The sequence below is a fragment of the Octopus bimaculoides genome, chromosome 3 (assembly GCF_001194135.2).
Source record: "Octopus bimaculoides isolate UCB-OBI-ISO-001 chromosome 3, ASM119413v2, whole genome shotgun sequence".
Lineage (NCBI taxonomy): Eukaryota > Metazoa > Mollusca > Cephalopoda > Octopoda > Octopodidae > Octopus > Octopus bimaculoides.
In genome coordinates, this window is record NC_068983.1 from 78315700 (window position 1) to 78333095 (window position 17396).

The window sequence follows — 17396 nt, forward strand, 5'->3', positions numbered from 1 at the left end:
CTGCGAAGTCATGCGCTGTTTATCTTGGTATGAGATCACTATTTCACGCACATATGGTTGTGATGCATGTGCCTGGTGTACCCTTGTCAGACGGGTAGTCATGATGGGTATAATGGACTTCGTATATTTTACCCCAGTGTCACTTTGATGGCATGCACTGCTCTCTCATTCAATAATAATAATAATAACAACAACGACCAACGTTAATCTTGACCAGCAGAATGTCATAAAGGAGTTAGAACCAGTGGAGAGTTACAAATACCTAGGGGTATTTGAAGGGGATGGAATCAAACATTCAGTGATGAGAGAAAGGATCAGAAGAGAATGTTTTTGCAGGGTAAGGGCAATACTCAAGACAAAGCTGAATGCAAGAAACAGGATCAATGCGATCAATACTTTAGCCATACCAGTTGTGACTTACAGTTTCAATATCATTAACTGGTCAATTACTGAAATATGTAATCTTGACAGAAAAATATGAAAACTGTTGACAATGCATAGAATGCACCACCCTAAGGCAGATATAGAACAACTTTACTTACCAAGAGAAGAGGGTGGCCATGGACTTTTACAGCCAGAATTAACAATGAAGATTGCCACAATTGGCTTAGATACCTACCTGAAAAACTCTGATAGCTGGATGTTAAAACTCGTCTCAAAGCATGATAACAAGAAAGCATCATACTCAGTAACAAAACAGGCAAAGGAATATTTAAGTGAATTTCAAATACAACAAATTCCAGAATTAGACATACTGGAAACAAGCACAGAAAAAGCTAAGCGTATGAAAACCTATGCTAAAGCTGCTGCCTTGGATATTCATACAGATAAATGGCAAGTAAAAGCTCTCAATAGCAAATACCCAAAGAGAGCTAATAGTGCCTATGTTAACAAAGCCCTTACTCATCAACGGTTAGGGTCTTCTGGCTTAAAATCAGAAACAGAAGGGTTTATCATAGCAGCCCAAGATCAATGCCTACCTACAAGAAATTACCAGGCCAACATATTAAAGAATGACAGTAGCCCAACCTGTCATGTATGTCAACAACAAAATGAAACCATTGATCATATCTCCATGTGCAGTCTTCCTGTATCTCAACAGGTATGATAGAGCAGCACACTATATTCACTGAGTAATTTGCAAAAACCTGGATCTACCCCATGATAAAAACTGGTGGGAACACAAACCACCTCCAGTGTTTAAAAATGATCACATCTCTCCTCTGGAACTTCACCATTCAAACTAACAGAAAGATAGATGCAAATGGGCCAGACATTATATTGAAAGATTTCAGACAAAAATCATGCCTCCTCATTAATATGACTGTACCAACCAACAGTTATATTTAAAGTAATTGAAAGAAACACAGAGCATTTCAAACTAAGTACAGTAATGAAAGAGTTATATAGATTAGCAAAAAATTTCCTTCGTGTATCAATTAAAGTTGGGACTGGTAAAAGGCTTAGTAGTAGTAGTAGTCGTAGTAGCAGCAACAGCAGCGGCAGCAGCGACAGCAGCAGCAGCGACAGCAGCAGCAGCGGCAGCAGCAGCAGCAGTAGTACTAGTAGTAGTAGTAGTAGTAGTAGTAGTGTAGTAGTACACCTGTCAACGTAGAAGATTTCAATTTATTATCCCTTAATTACAATCAGAAATTGCAATCACTTATATAGATTTTGAGTCAATTACGATATTAAAACGTTCATCAGAGAAGCACTACATACAAGTAGCTCAGAGGTGATATTTCAAATGTCCGGTTAAAGGACCTAACTCTGTCCATGAAGGAATGAAAGTATAGGTTTTTAACCATCACAATTTCAATATCATATTGTTATTCCCTGCTACATTTAAAGATAAAAGGACTCAGATAAATTTATTTGCTTGAAGTTGGTGCCATGCTATATACAACTAAAACAGGTGTGTGACAAGCCATTTGGGATCTTATAACAGATATGTGATGTTTTGTGTACCAGGGTATGCATTATTTATTAATATGTTTATCTGTATACCACATTTTGAAGATGAGGAAATGCAAATGAATCACATAAAATAGGTGTGACTTTTGAAACAGGAATGGCAGTTGGGAGATGAACAAACCTTGAAAGTTCATATATTTCTGTAATAATAATAAAGGACTGAAATCTAATTACTAGTGTAAAGCGTGCTGTAGATAGAATTATTACTGATGGTGATGATGACGATGGTGGTGGTGGTGGTGGTGATGATGATGATGATAGTGGTGGTGGTGGTGGTGGATAATGAATATGATATTGGTGGATAATAATGAATGCTGATGATGGATAATGTTGACGATGATGATGATTATATGTAATGAGAGTTGGTGATATTTGACATTCATAGAGAAGAAAAAGGGGAAAAAACGATAACCGACAATAATAATTACAGTATAAACCATGAAAAAATTGGTAAGTGTGTCTACATTGCATATAACATAGTAAAAATGGGGGTTATATTTCCCACAGAAAACAGGAAAAAAACATGCTAAAAGAATACGAAATATATTTGCATAAGTAGCAATAACTGCTAACTCTTTGCAGTTATATGTCATTTGATTCATCTCCTATTTTATATCTGAATATCCCCTCGCATGTATCTGCATTTAAAATCTGTTATTCTCTTTCATATTTGTGTAAATGAAGTTTGACATTTTAACCAGATTATTTCTCTTCATGTATGCTCATTAATATCATGCATGAATATCTCTTAGAAAACTGATTATCTCACAAAAGCTGTGTTATCACACCAAAAATAAAACCTATTTACTCAGTAATGGTAGTGTTTGATTAAGATGGGAAGCAGTTGCTAGGAAAGTGTGGATGCAGAAATATTTGAAAATGAACATGAAAGCTAACAACAAAATCACTGACACATCATGCTTAGGAGATGGATTCACTTCCATTGTTCTAAAGACTTCCTCTCTGTTTGGTTGAAATATAGGTGTAAATGGAAACATAAATATATTTACAAAAAGAGAGAAAATGCCATATTGGGATGGAATAAATGATGCTTATTGGTTGAATTTTTTACATGCAAAAATGTAGATTTCATTTTTTTTTTTATTAATGTTACAACCTGTGGTCATATATTTTTGGTAAAGCAATCATCATAAAAATACCGTGCTTTTCTAATGATTTAACCCCAGGGAAATAATACACACGATGAGAATTTTGTTTTTAGCATGCTTAAATTTAAATCAATACCTTGATGACAAATCCTCTGATTGATTCCACATGCAAATCAGTAGTAAGTTAAAAATAACATCATCTAACTTCAAATAAATGAAGATTCTTAAACTTGTTTTTAATGAAGGCATTTTCTAATGTGTGCTTACAGCAAGTATGAAACCATTTTAACACATTTATATTCTCAATATTATTTGCTGTGAAATATAAAGAGCAGCTGTATTATTTTACATATAACTCTCAACAAATTTCCAAAAACACATATTAAATTCTAATTAACCATTTTTTTCTCTCCCCCATCTGAAATGTTATCAATATAACTTGATAGAAACAAATATTGGAATATTTTCATTATCGTTATTCTTTTTTTTTTTAACATTTCAATAGATTTTTTTTTATTTTTAGTTCAATAAAATTGCAAATTTATATTATAACATTCAGCAAGTGAAGGAAAAAAAAAATAGAGATTACGAATGCTAAATATATTATTTTCTTTTCTTATCCTCCAAGAAGGAACTTATCAAAATATATAGTGAAAATAATCCCAAGTTTGATTGGCTTTACAATCTTAAATCCATACAAGCATCTTTTTATTACAAGAAAAATACAAATAAACAAGTATTTATCACTTCCAGATATTTCTAATTCATGGATAGAATTTCTCATTTACTATAGTACTAAGCAGAGCAGTTGTATATTTTATTTTTGTATTTATTTATTGTTTGTTGAACTCATGATGCATATCATGACATGTTGAAGAGATCTTGCTGTAAGATTTTTACTTGTTTGTAAGATTTTTGGTTAGTTGTTTCATTCATAATTTTAGCATTTTCTTGAAATAAGATTTCTGATATTTTAAATATATTATTTATTAGCAAATAAACATGTATACAAAACCCTGATGTTACTTAAAGAATTTCCTCTCATGAATATTGATAATTTTAAATTGATTACATGTATGGTTACAGGTCCGTTAACTAACATACACATACGAAGCATACATACCTACCTACCTACATACATACATACATGTACACATATATGCAAACATGCATGCACACATGTGCACATACACACACACATATACATATGCATATATATATAAGCATACAGGCATATATAAGTTAACAGCCTTGTATAAACATGCAACCATAGAAAAATTAATGTACAAAGTACACATATCAGCACAAACTAAAAGAAATATAAATAAACAAAAATGCAATATCGTATCCGTGAAAGTACAAATATCCACAGAAATAAATAGAAACAGTAGTCTAGATATAAAGTTTCCTACTCCAGTTAGATGAAGTTATATATCTTAGTTTAATTGCATCGTTAAAATAATTAAGTAAAATTTTGATTAGTTGCACATTACAGTGCAAGTCTAATAAACAGTGACACATACAGTTAAATTCATGTTTACACATATATATATAAGTGTATATAAGTGTATATATATATATATATATATATATATATATATATATATATATCATCATCATCATCATCATCATCGTTTAATGTCCGCTTTCCATGCTAGCATGAGTTGGACGATTTGACTGAGGACTGGTGAACCGGATGGCTGCACCAGGCTCCAATTTGATCTGGCAGAGTTTCTACAGCTGGATGCCCTTCCTAACGCCAACCATTCTGAGAGTGTAGGGGGTGTTTTTACGTGCCACCAGCACGAGGGCCAGTCAAGCAGTACTGGCAACAGCCACGCTCAAATGGTGCTATTTACGTGCAACTGGGATGGAAGCCAGACAGCTGCTCTGGCAATGATCACACTCAGACGGTGCTGTAAGTGCTTCACTGGCACAGGTGCCAGTCATAGAATATGGTTCAATTATGATTTCGATTTTACTTGCCTTAACAGGTCTTCGCAAGCAGAGTTTAATGTCCAATGAAGTAAATATACAAATAAGTGAGCTGGCTACACTTCTGGCAGAGGTCACGGATTATGGTCTCACTTGGCTTGCCAGGTCTTCTCACGTACTGCATATTTCCAAAGGTCCTGGTCACTGGCCATTGCCTCGGTGAGGCCTAATGTTCGAAGGTCTTGCCTCACCACCTCATCTCAGGTCTTCCTGGGTCTACCTCTTCCACGGGTTCCCTCAACCGCTAGGGTGTGGCACTTTTTCATACAGCTATCCTCATACATTCTTGCCACATGACCATACCAGTGCAATCGTCTCTCTTGCACATTGCAACTTACGCTTCTTAGGTTCAACTTTTCTCGCAAAGTACTTACACTCTGTCGAGTATGTACACTGACATTTCACATCCATCGGTGCATACTGGCTTCATTTCTTGTGAGCTTACATATGTCTTCAGCAGTCACGGCCCATGTTTCACTGCCATCTAGCATGACGGTGTGTGTGTGTATTACAATAAACACAAAATAATAGTGGTAGTTTCCCACCCAACCATGAATCCATTTAGTTTATTATTCTAATGAACTTTTATGCCAAAGTCTTCTTCAGCTTCAAATAAAGCCCAAATAAAATAAATTCCAAATAGGCAACAGGTACATTGACATTATCAATTGCAAAACTTTTCTTACCTCTTACCAACACCATGAGTCTAGAACAGTGAACTGCTGTGTATCTGCTGTCAACTTGTTGCCTGACCTAACAAACAAACCACCCTCTGGGTTTACTAGGATGTACTTTGTGGACTTTTATCGATCTACATATAAATATATCTTGCTGAAAACCTCTGATTTCATAGAGAAGTTGTTACAATTACTAATTTAGACACCAGAATAATAAACACCATTATGTTAGTATGATATTATAAAGGTACCCACTTATTCAGCAGGATGGTGAAGGTTTGTTCAATGTTTGCTTTGAGAAGTTTAACCTTTGAATAAGAATGAATCTGAAGTGGCTTATATGATTACCTATCTTTGCTACAGTCAGAGGCTTCACTCACACAGCCTTGGAGTGTACAGAGATGATGGCTTAGCAGTCATATGCAATATTAACCAACATTCATGATTTAAAGGGTTATTTAAGGAGTAAACTTAACCAGTAACACTAGCTTAATAATAGCCAATTTTCTAGATCTAATACAAGATTAAAATACAGGCCTTTGTATTTAAATCCTCTATTATATCCTGTGTTACTTATCTCCAGCAGAAAGTCGCATGAAGACTTTATGTATATCTAAAAAAATTTTTACCTACTGCTCATCTACAATTGGGAATCTTGCAGATGTCTCTGATATATCTTTGGACTAGAACATATTTCTCATGACTGTCTCCTACTATAATGATACACCAGCTACAAGATGCTTCAGCATGAAACTTGTATATGTGGAAAAACTCTATTGCACACTGGAATAGATCCAAGGTGAGAACATGGCTTAATCGCCATTCGGTTGGATGCTATCATGATCAAAGCCATAAACATTCTAACTTGATTAAGACAACACTTTTCACTAGCATGCAAGTACAATAAACTTTACTGCATGCACAACATTGAGATTATTGAGCTATTTCTACCTAGGAAACACCACTCTGCAGATCACACACTACTATAAAAAATAAACAACCTCACATCCCCATGCCAACACAAATATGTCTGTCAAAATGTTACCATTTGCTGAATCAGATTTTCTTTATCTCTAAAGCAGTTGTATATCTAACATCCATAACACTTGTGGGTAGTATTGGAAGAGTATTACATACAATTCCTTGTAATCATTTTTCAAGATTGAAACCCCCACAACATTTTTGGCTCATTTAGGTCAAGGAATAGGAAAATGCCCATATTTATGTCCCAATTCATCAGGAAATGTTCAAACCAAGTCTCTGAATGCAACACAATAACATGGAGCATAGTCCATAAAACCGTTTTCATACTTCAGTGGATTGAGAAAACACAAGACTTACCGAACAGAAAAGTTCCAGATATTAAAGCAATAAGAGATTTGTCTTAACCAGAGGTGAGTGGCGTTATTCAACAGTCACCATCAGTGGATATTTATTTTGGACATTTTCCAGGTGTTTAACATCTCAAAGTTCACTAACACAAATTTATACATTTCATAAATCAAAACTGGTTTGTTGCTAATTCTTTGCTGGTGTTATTTTTGTTAGTAGAACTATTGTACATGTGTATACCAAGTCAATTTTGATTGTGTGTTACATGTAAAATATACATACACATGTCTGCAGAAGACCCAGCCATTTACACTATGATACAAGATACACTGTACACATTACTCAAAGAGCCACCTCTGCCACACACACAACCACACTGAGTTTGTTTGAGAATAAAAAAAATGATATTGAATGAATTCTCTTTTTGAGGATTTTGTATCACAGTATAAGTGCCTCACTATTCCCCAGATATGTAGAATACTCTGCCACTCACACAACAAACTGGCATTAATTCAATGTCATTTTCTCCAAATCTATGAATGCCAAAATTAATCTGTTTGATTGTGATAGATGTCACATTGTTAGCTTAGTTTTGCCAATGTTAAGAATTATATTCTGCAACAGAACTTCTTACATTCACAACTGATTAGATTCACACCACAGGGAATGAGAACTTATATTAGAAGTTGATATTAGAATTTCTGAAAGTAATAAAAATTGTTTTAAATTTTAGTTTTATTTTCTATGAATCTTAGGTAACATATAACCTATACCAGTGATATGCATCTAACCAACTCTTTATGTGGTACGATCTTAATGGTAAAGTCAAGGAAGAAAATAGTGCCAAGCACTACTTTCCTTCCTGACTTGACTTTTCAGGCTCTTCTTCAGACTGATATGTGGTACATTTAATTTGTATATTCTTAAATCAAAAGATAGGTGAAGGTGGAAGCTTGTTTTAGTGGGTTACATTTTGGGAAGAAATGACTGGATAATTATTATACTGGAGTTTCAGAAGTGAGGTACAGTAAAAGGGATGAGAAAAAGCATAGATATTGCGTTAGGCAGGTTTAAATGGTAGTGATGCTTACAAGGATGCTTCGGATACTGACTGAGATACACTGTGCCATGAAATGTACAAAAACAGTGGGGGTAGGATTGTCTGACTGGAATACTTTATATCATAGAATATGTCTGTTATAATCTTGCTCAATATGCTGAAAATGGCAAGAAATTTTCTTTTATAATAGCTACCAACTTTAGAATAAATTGGCATGGTCATAGATAAGACATTCTTGATTACGGGCCTGATCTGTGACTAAACAACAGCAACAACATTCAGTTGATTATTCTTAGGCATTCAGTGTTTAACACCAAAGACAGAATACAAAGCACTGTCCTTGCAGTCAGTTTTATGATACTCCACAAACTCCACAATCCATATACATTTCCATTTTTACAAATATTTTAATCACCAAATGTTCTTTCATTAGTCATCAACATGAGTACAAGCATGGTTGTATGATTAAGGAATTTGTTTTACAACCATGTAATTCTATGCCTTAGAAGATCTTATGCCTTATTAATTTAATAAAAAAAAAAAATTTAAAAGGCATCAGGGAATTTATCTGAAATATAAAATAGATGAGATATCTGAATACTTATGCTTCTAAATTCAAAACCTGTTGAGGTTGAAGTAGTTTTACATTGAAAGGTTTGGGTATTTTACCTGACAATCTAGGGATTATGTGAATGAATACTGTTAAATATAGATTATGTACGTTTGTATGCATAAATACATGAATCTAAGCATATCACTGCTGTTATATATATATATATATATATATAGAGAGAGAGAGAGAGAGAGAGAGAGAGAGAGAGAGAGGGGGGAAAGGAGAGAGAGGGGGGAAGAAGGAGAGAGAGGGGGAGAAGGAGAGAGAGGGGGGAGAAGGAGTGAGAGAAAGAGAGAGTATATATGCTTGGGTGCTTAAATGTATGCATGAATCTGAGCAGAGCAATGCAGTTATGTTAGTGTAGTTGTATATTTACATATGAATATTAAAGTATATGTATTTCTATACTAACACTTCCATGGAGTGCCTTGTGGTGTAACCCATTCTTTTGTACAAATACTTTGTGTTTCTATCAAGTACTTCTTTTTTATAAATGATATATGAATCATAAATATCTATTTTCATACATATGTGTGTATATATACCTACCTACCTACATATATATATATATATATATATATATATATATATATATACACACACACACACACACACACACACATATGGCTTTCAATCAATGTAAATAGGTTTATTTACTTGTTTCCTGCTATTTATACATATATTTGTTTACATGTATCATTAGCTGTCGGTAATCTGAAATAATTTCAAAAGGAATTGAAAATGAGAACTTGGATTTCTGGAATGAAGTGCAGAATACTATTTTTTTTTCACAACTAGGCACAAAACCCATTTGTAAAGGAAAACAGGTAATAATCAATTGACTTGACAGAACATGCCATAACTTGGGGTGATATCTAAAAATACTTAATAGCAAACCAATATGTGTCTACATAAGAGGCATCAAGCATAAAGGATTAGGTAGAAGTATCAGCAGACTTAATATATCTCCATCTTCCTTCACAACAATATTTTTGAGAATCAAAAAAATACAAACATGGAAATAGGAAAAAATATAATTCATGATGCAAAGTGTAAAATAAATATAGGTTTAATGGGATGTTGGAATTTGAAACTTATGCATAAAAAGATTTTCAATATGATTTTATGCTTTGATTTTATTTTTACTATATTCAAAACATGTTGATGGAGTGAGTTAGGTGCCTTTATCATGCTGGCAAAGAATATTGTTTCCAGATTCAGAGTCATCCTGATCAAATTCTATAGGCCAGTGAGAAATTTGTTGGCTTTGCAGCTAAATAACTCTCTGTATAAATATAAGTTCAAAACACGCTATAGCCATTGTGTTATAGGCAGTTTTTCTTGTTGATGTTTAGCTTCTAGTCAACCCTGGTCTAACACTTCTGATCAAAAGTATTCTGATTTTCATCATCCCATCTTTTTCACATGTCCAGAATTACATTGGCTCATGGATCTATTCATATTCATGATGCTAAAATATGATTTAAAAGAATTAGATTGATGTTTCCAGCAGATCAAGATTTTATATAGAGAATCTCTCAGTAACACAACCTGTCTCACTGGCTCAATTTGTCTCTTATTTACTTAATACTTTTCCATTGATTTCAGGCTCTCTCATTGATTGAAAATTCTTTTATTAGCTTATACATTTAAGAAAAGAATAAAACACTATTTTTCTTCATCTCTCTCTCACTGAAAGTAGGTACCAACCATACTTCAAGAGTGCATTTTTATTTATTTTCTTATTCATATTATCATTTTTTTTCTTACTTGTTTCATTCATTAGACATTGGCCATGCTGGTGTACCATCTTGAAGATTTTTTTTCAGTCAAATGAATCGACACAAGTGCTTATTTTTTGCTAAGCCTGGTACTTATTCTAAGTTACAGGGATGTAAACACACAGGCACTAGTTGTCAAGAGATACGGGGGTGGGGCACACACACACATATACAATGGGCTTCTTTCAGTTTCCATCTACCAAATCCACTCACAAGGCTTTGGTCAGCCCATGGCTATAGCAGAAGACAATTGCCCAAAGTGCCACACAGTAGGAACTATGTGGCTGGGAAGCAAGCTTCTTACCACATAGCTACACCTGTGCCTATCATATTGCAATATGTGAACAATAATATTGTTGCTTACAGGTTAAGACATATCAAATGATTTTTTTGGTAAAGCACTGTTCTTTCATTTTTCTCACAAATGTTTATAACTTATAAGATATTTGCACACTCATAACTACATATAAATTTATATGTACTCCATTTTAAACTCTGCAATTTTTTCTATATCAGGTGAACACGTCGCCAACTGGTCATCAAGTGGTACTGGGTGGGCGAACCACTAGACAGATTAATGGAGCTCCTCAGAGGTGTCCAACTTCATAGTGGGCCACCTGTTTCTCAACATTTCCACTCAACTGACAATTCCACCAACACCTTTTGGTTTTCAGCATGACTACTACCATTGCATTCCCAATTAGGGCTCACTTTTTTCTTTCAAAGGCAACAAAGGTTCACTTTTTCTTTCCAAACCTATACACCTTACAGTCTCAGTTCCCCACCTCAAATCTTCTAATCTCATTTTTCTCCCTTCCTCCACCTCATTCATCTCTTCTTTCAGCTTGCTTCTTTGTTCCTACCCCACCATCTTTCATGTGGCTCACCCACACCCACACCATCTTCTACTACCCATATCTCACCCTCACACTCACCTATTTCTACATCCTTGCTTTCCTGCTACTCCATACCTCCACACCTTCATACATGCATATACACATTTCATCTTTTCTGCCATCTTCCCTCTTGACATCTCATGAGCACCAATGTATACACACACACACACACACACACACACACGATCATCATCTTGCCAACATATGCAGGAATGGCTGTGTGGTAGGAAGTTTTCTTCCCAACCACATGGTTCTGGGTTCAGTCCCACTGTATGGCATTTTGGGCAAGTGTCTGCTACTATAACCTTGGACTGACCAAAGCCTTGTGAGTGGGTTTGGTAGATGGAAATTCAAAGAAGCTCAATGTATATGTGTGTGTGTGTGTGTGTGTTTGTGTTTTCCCTCCTGCCATCTCTTAACAATTGATGCTGATTTGTTCATGTCCCCATAACTTTACAGTTCAGCAAAAGAGAATGACAGAATAAGTACTAAGCTTACAAAGAATAAGTCCTGGAGTTGATTTCTTGGACTAAAACCCTTCAAGGTGGAGCTCCAGCATGGCTATAATCTAATAACCGAAACTAGTAAAAGAAAATGAAAGAATACCCCCTAGATACCTACTCTTCACCCATGTACACTTTCACACTCACATCTTGCCATTTGCTCACCCTCTTGTCTTCCTGACACATATTCATGTGGCCACTAACTTTCAACTTACATGCACACACACACACAGACAAACAAACACACTTGCACAAGAATCCACAGCCACTCTCACACATATATGCATACACTCACTCACACACACACACACACACACATCTCATTCACTCCCACATTTCATGAAATTTCATATTTAGATGCTTTTATTAATTTCATTCAGTTGATCAACATAATTAAATCTTGAAATTGAATGGTTTTGATTTACTATCAGGTGGCTTTTGGTTAACCCTGGATATATATATATATATATATATATATAATACAAATAATAAATGAGTATATGCATATATACATACATGTATGTACATACTTACATCTACCTGTATATATAGATGCATATCTGGGTACAGGACATTGCAAACAAAGCATAGACAAAATGATAAACGAGTACAGAAAACACACAGGCCACATAGAGAACATCTCCTTCATCAGCTCCCCCATTCTAACACAGGCGTTTCGAAAAGTAAAGAGGTATGATATGAATATATTTATTTCACCAGTTGATATCCATAAGATTAAGATTATTTCGCAGCCAACATCATAGGACTATACTTTTTACCCTTCTATATTGGTTTACCATGTGGTTTGTAGCCTGGTCTACTAAAGGAGGTTTTTTTTGTTAGTACCACCAGATTATATAAATCCATATATTGTGCATTAAATTCATGTGTGTGTATATGTGTGTGTGTTTATGAGGGCACATGGCCTAGTGGTTGGGGTGTTGCACTCATGATCCAGCAATTGTGATTTCAATTCCTAGAGCGAGTAGTCTTGTGACCATGCAACAGAGGCTCATGTTTGCATATCATCAAGTCTGTTCTTTCTCTGCTCGGATGTCTTCTGAGCTCACTGCTAATGACAAGGTTGCATCTCTGTATTTCATGTACGATCCATCTGTTAGGCTTCTATACAGTTTCCATCTGCCAAATTTTGCTCAGAAAGTATGGGTCAACCTGAGGATGTAGAAAATGGGCAATTGCCCAAAGTGCTACAAGCTACAGGATCACACATAGGAACTGCAATTGTCTGCATGTGTATGGTGTAGGCAGTGTGCATGTGGTGTGTTTGCAGCGTGCATGTGATGTGTGTGTGGTGTGTTTGTGTAGATAGTATGCATGTGGTATGTGTGTGATGGCATGTATGTGTGTTTGTGTTCACATCAGTTAATTTCAATTTAGAATGTATAGGCTAAATTGAAAATACGGCAATGAATTACCTAAAGTACTATACCATGTCTTCCAGTCAGAAACCACATAGTTGTAGAGTGAACTTCTTAACCATACACCCATACAAGCACCAACGTTGAGAACAAGTAGAGTGTTTAGTGATTAAAAATCATAAGGTTACAAAGCAAACTTAATTACACTGCAGTTTCTGTCTGCACTCATTCATGCTCTTTCTCTATAATTTTTTACATCACAGCTGAGTGCTATCCTTATTTTCATCATTTTCATTTCTAGTCTTGTTAATTTACTTTACTTCCAATAGAAGATATAACAGTAGTTATCACAACTGAAACAATTATGATATTAATAACTATTATTTTAGCTTTAGCATTTATTTCAACTTTAGGTATTAATCTCATGTGTATATATACTCTTGATATTATTTGTATGTGCTTTGCAATTCAGTTTATTAACTTCTGAGTATCTTTGAGATTTCTTATCTGGATATAACTGATATTTTTTATTAGATGTTTTATCTGTTCAAAGTGGGTTTTGTGAGTGCTTCTAAACTAGGTTTTAATAGCATTTCTATATGGAATTTCTACGCTGCTGGTTACATGTGCTCAGTTGTATGTCATCTTCAAAATACACTTTGAGCTTATTCTTATAAAATCAATTATTTGGTATCATCCCATAGCATGCTTATTACATGTAAAGTTTGGTTTCATATAATGATTAAAGGCATAGGTTCCAGATAAAAGAAGAATGGAGAAATCACATTCTCTTTGAATATTCCTTAATTATTATTATTATCATTATTATTATTATTATTATGCAGTAGTTTTATTTTTATAGCGTGCTTTCACTTCACTACGGAGCACAGCTGTGTGCCTTGGGTATGTGCTGTGGTTTGCTGTGATGCTCTTATGGTTACTGTATTGAAAGTGTTTTGCGTAGGATGTGTGCAGTGCCCAGTGGTGCAATTTTCTGTATGTTATATATATTTGTAAGTCCTGGTGTTTTTGTTATGTATTTGTCTGAATATTTTTTTATCATATCTAAGGCGCCTACTATGATAGGAATTGCTTCTGTTTTTAGATTCCACATTCGAGTTTCCTCTATTTCTAGGTCTTTGTATTTTGAAAGTTTCTATATTTCTTTTAGGGAAACCTTGTCATCTGCTAGTATTGATACATGAATTAGAAAGCATTTTTTTTTCATGATCTCTGACAACTATACCTGGCCTATTGGCATTAATTTCTCTATCTGTGTGTATTGGCATATCCCAGAGTATGGTTGCTTTCTCGTTTGCTGTGACCTTTTCTGGAGTGTGCTGTATTATTATTATTATTATTAGTGCTTCTTCTTTCAATTTTGTGTCCATTTCTTGCTAAGTGTCTTCCTGACACCCAGAGAAAAGAAACTCACTGTATACATTGATAGGCCATTTAAATAAACACACCAGATTATTCATGTACAAAGTCAAGTTATGTGAGGGGAAAAAGAAGAAAAGGAAAAGAAAAAAGAAATAAAAAGGAAAAAAGAAAAACGGAAAAGAAAAATTTACATTGATTGTAATCATTCTCACAGCAACAATGCTCTTCTTAATACAGGTAAAGTACCAGTTAAAACAATCTTTTGCAATTCTTGCATGGATGATAACCCAGGGATCATTCTCAAATAATTTTCAGTTCCTTTTTTCATCATTCAAAGTACTCTTACAATCACTGGTATTATAACTGCCTTAAGATGCCACATTTTTTTCAGTTTCATTCACCAAATCTTTATATTTTCTAAACTTGTCAAATTTTCTTGCCAAGATATTATAATCACATGTCAATCAATAAACAGATTCTATTGTTTTGCTCTTTCACAACAATATCCAGTTTATTAGCTTTGATGGTTCTGTTGATATGTACTGAAAATCCCAAAGAATCATTACATTTTCTTCCTCATTTACAGCTTCATGGTGATGTTTATATGACTTATCACGAGTTTTGATTTTAAAATGCTGACATATTAACCAGTGTAGATATTGGCTCTGTTATGTCTTGGCTTATACTCTTTAAGTGCTTAAACTTTGCATCCAGAGATTAGGTGGTCCATCGTTTTAATCTCATCATTGCAGCATTGGAAATTTGGATCTACTCCATTTTCTGTTACCTTGACTTCATAGTTTCAGGTCAATAATCTTTGATTTTAAGCGGCTAAGATGAAGTTTTTGCTCACTGCCTTTTGTCCTGATGAGTATGCTCCATAGCCACTGATGAGTATGCTTCTAGTCAACATCAGCTTGTCTGCTACAGGCCACATAATTACCACTAGCTTAAAAACCACCCAATGGGGTGGCTTTTAAGCTAGTATATAGCTTTTAAGCAACTGACTCTGAATGAGAAGATCTGCAAACAGATCTCTGACTTGTTTTGGAGAATTTGTTGCAATTGTTTCCTCTAGAGTTATATCCCACTGGGCAGCTAGAGACAATATGATTTATTGTTTCTTGTCCATCTCTACATATTCTGCAGTTACTTATGCTTCTACCACCTTCTATATGCTGTATATATAACCTTTCTATGTCAAATTTTGAGTGGGGTGCATCCTAAATCCTGTCATTATTTTTCTTGTTTTCCTGTCTATTTTGATTAGTTCATTTAGAGTTGAGTTAAGGATATTGTAGCTTTAACTTATAACTGGGACAGCTGAAGTGTTGATACCTATTATCTTGTTTTTTGCATTCAGCCCTATTTTCAGTATCAATCTAACTCATCTATAGTATTCTTTTCTTATTTTCTCTTTTGTTTGTGTGTGTTGTATCCTATCTAGTTCATTGATTATTAAATATTTGTTTGTCTGGCTTTAGTCTAATTCTCTTATTTCATTTGCTTTGTCTAGTATGATGTTGCTACTCTTAACAAGGTTTCCTCTTTTCAAGGTTGCTTTGGCCCATTTTCCTAAGTCAAATTTCATATTTCTTTATTGGTAAATCCATGTACTGTCTGTAGTAATGTTTCCAGCTGTTTATTATTTGTAGCGTACAGTTTTAGGTCATCCATATATAAGATGTGGTTGATTGGTTCGTCGTAACATTTGTATCGCATCCATTCCTGTTTAGCATGTCAGATAAAAGTGTCAGTGCCAAGCAGAAAAGGAGTGGAGAGAGAGTATCTCCCTGGAATATTCCTCTACTAATGGGATGTCTTTGGTTTTTATGAGTCCATCTTTTGCTTGGAGCTGTAGAACTGTCTGCCATTTATTCATAGAGTGCTGTATATATTTTATGATTATTGTTCATAGCTAGTGTTTCTAGGATCCATGTTTAGGGAATAATATCAAAAGCCTTTCAGTAATCGATCCAGGCCATACTTAGACCTTTCTTCTCTCTGCGGCTGTCATCAGTTATATATTTATTGATCATTAGTTGATCTTTACAGCCTTATGAGCCCTTGCAGCATCCCTTCTGTTCTTCTGGAAACAGGTTGTTTTCTTCCAGATGATTGCTCATTCTCTGCGATATTATTGCAGTAAAGGCTTTTTAAATTGTAGGGAGAAAAGTAATTGGTCTGTAATTTTGTAGGTTCGCCATTTCAGTGGATTTGGGAATTAGGATACTTTTCCCTTCTGTGAGTCATTCAGGCATTGTCTCTGGCTCTGCTAGTATGTCATTATATTTCTCAGCCAGCGTTTTATGTGTCCCTGTTAAGTATTTTAACCAGAAGTTTTGGATCTTATCGTGACTGGGTACCTTCCAGTTGCTCAGTCTTTCCATTTTTTGTATTCTTGTTTGTGAGAGCAGTTGAGTTTATTTCAGATATTTTTATTTAAAAAATCATCTCTGGCTAATCGTTGAGAGGATGCTGATGTTGCCTTGGTGGGGGTTTGAGCTCTTTGAGTGCTTTTGTTATTATTGTTAATAAGGCAGCAAGCTGGAGAATCATTGGCATAAAAGAGAAAATGCTTAGTGGCATTTGCCCATCGCTATTCTATGATTTCAAAGTTGACTTTGTTTTTAATCCTTTAGAAGTTAATAAAATGCATTCCAGTGAAGTACTGGAGTCACTGTAATATACTAC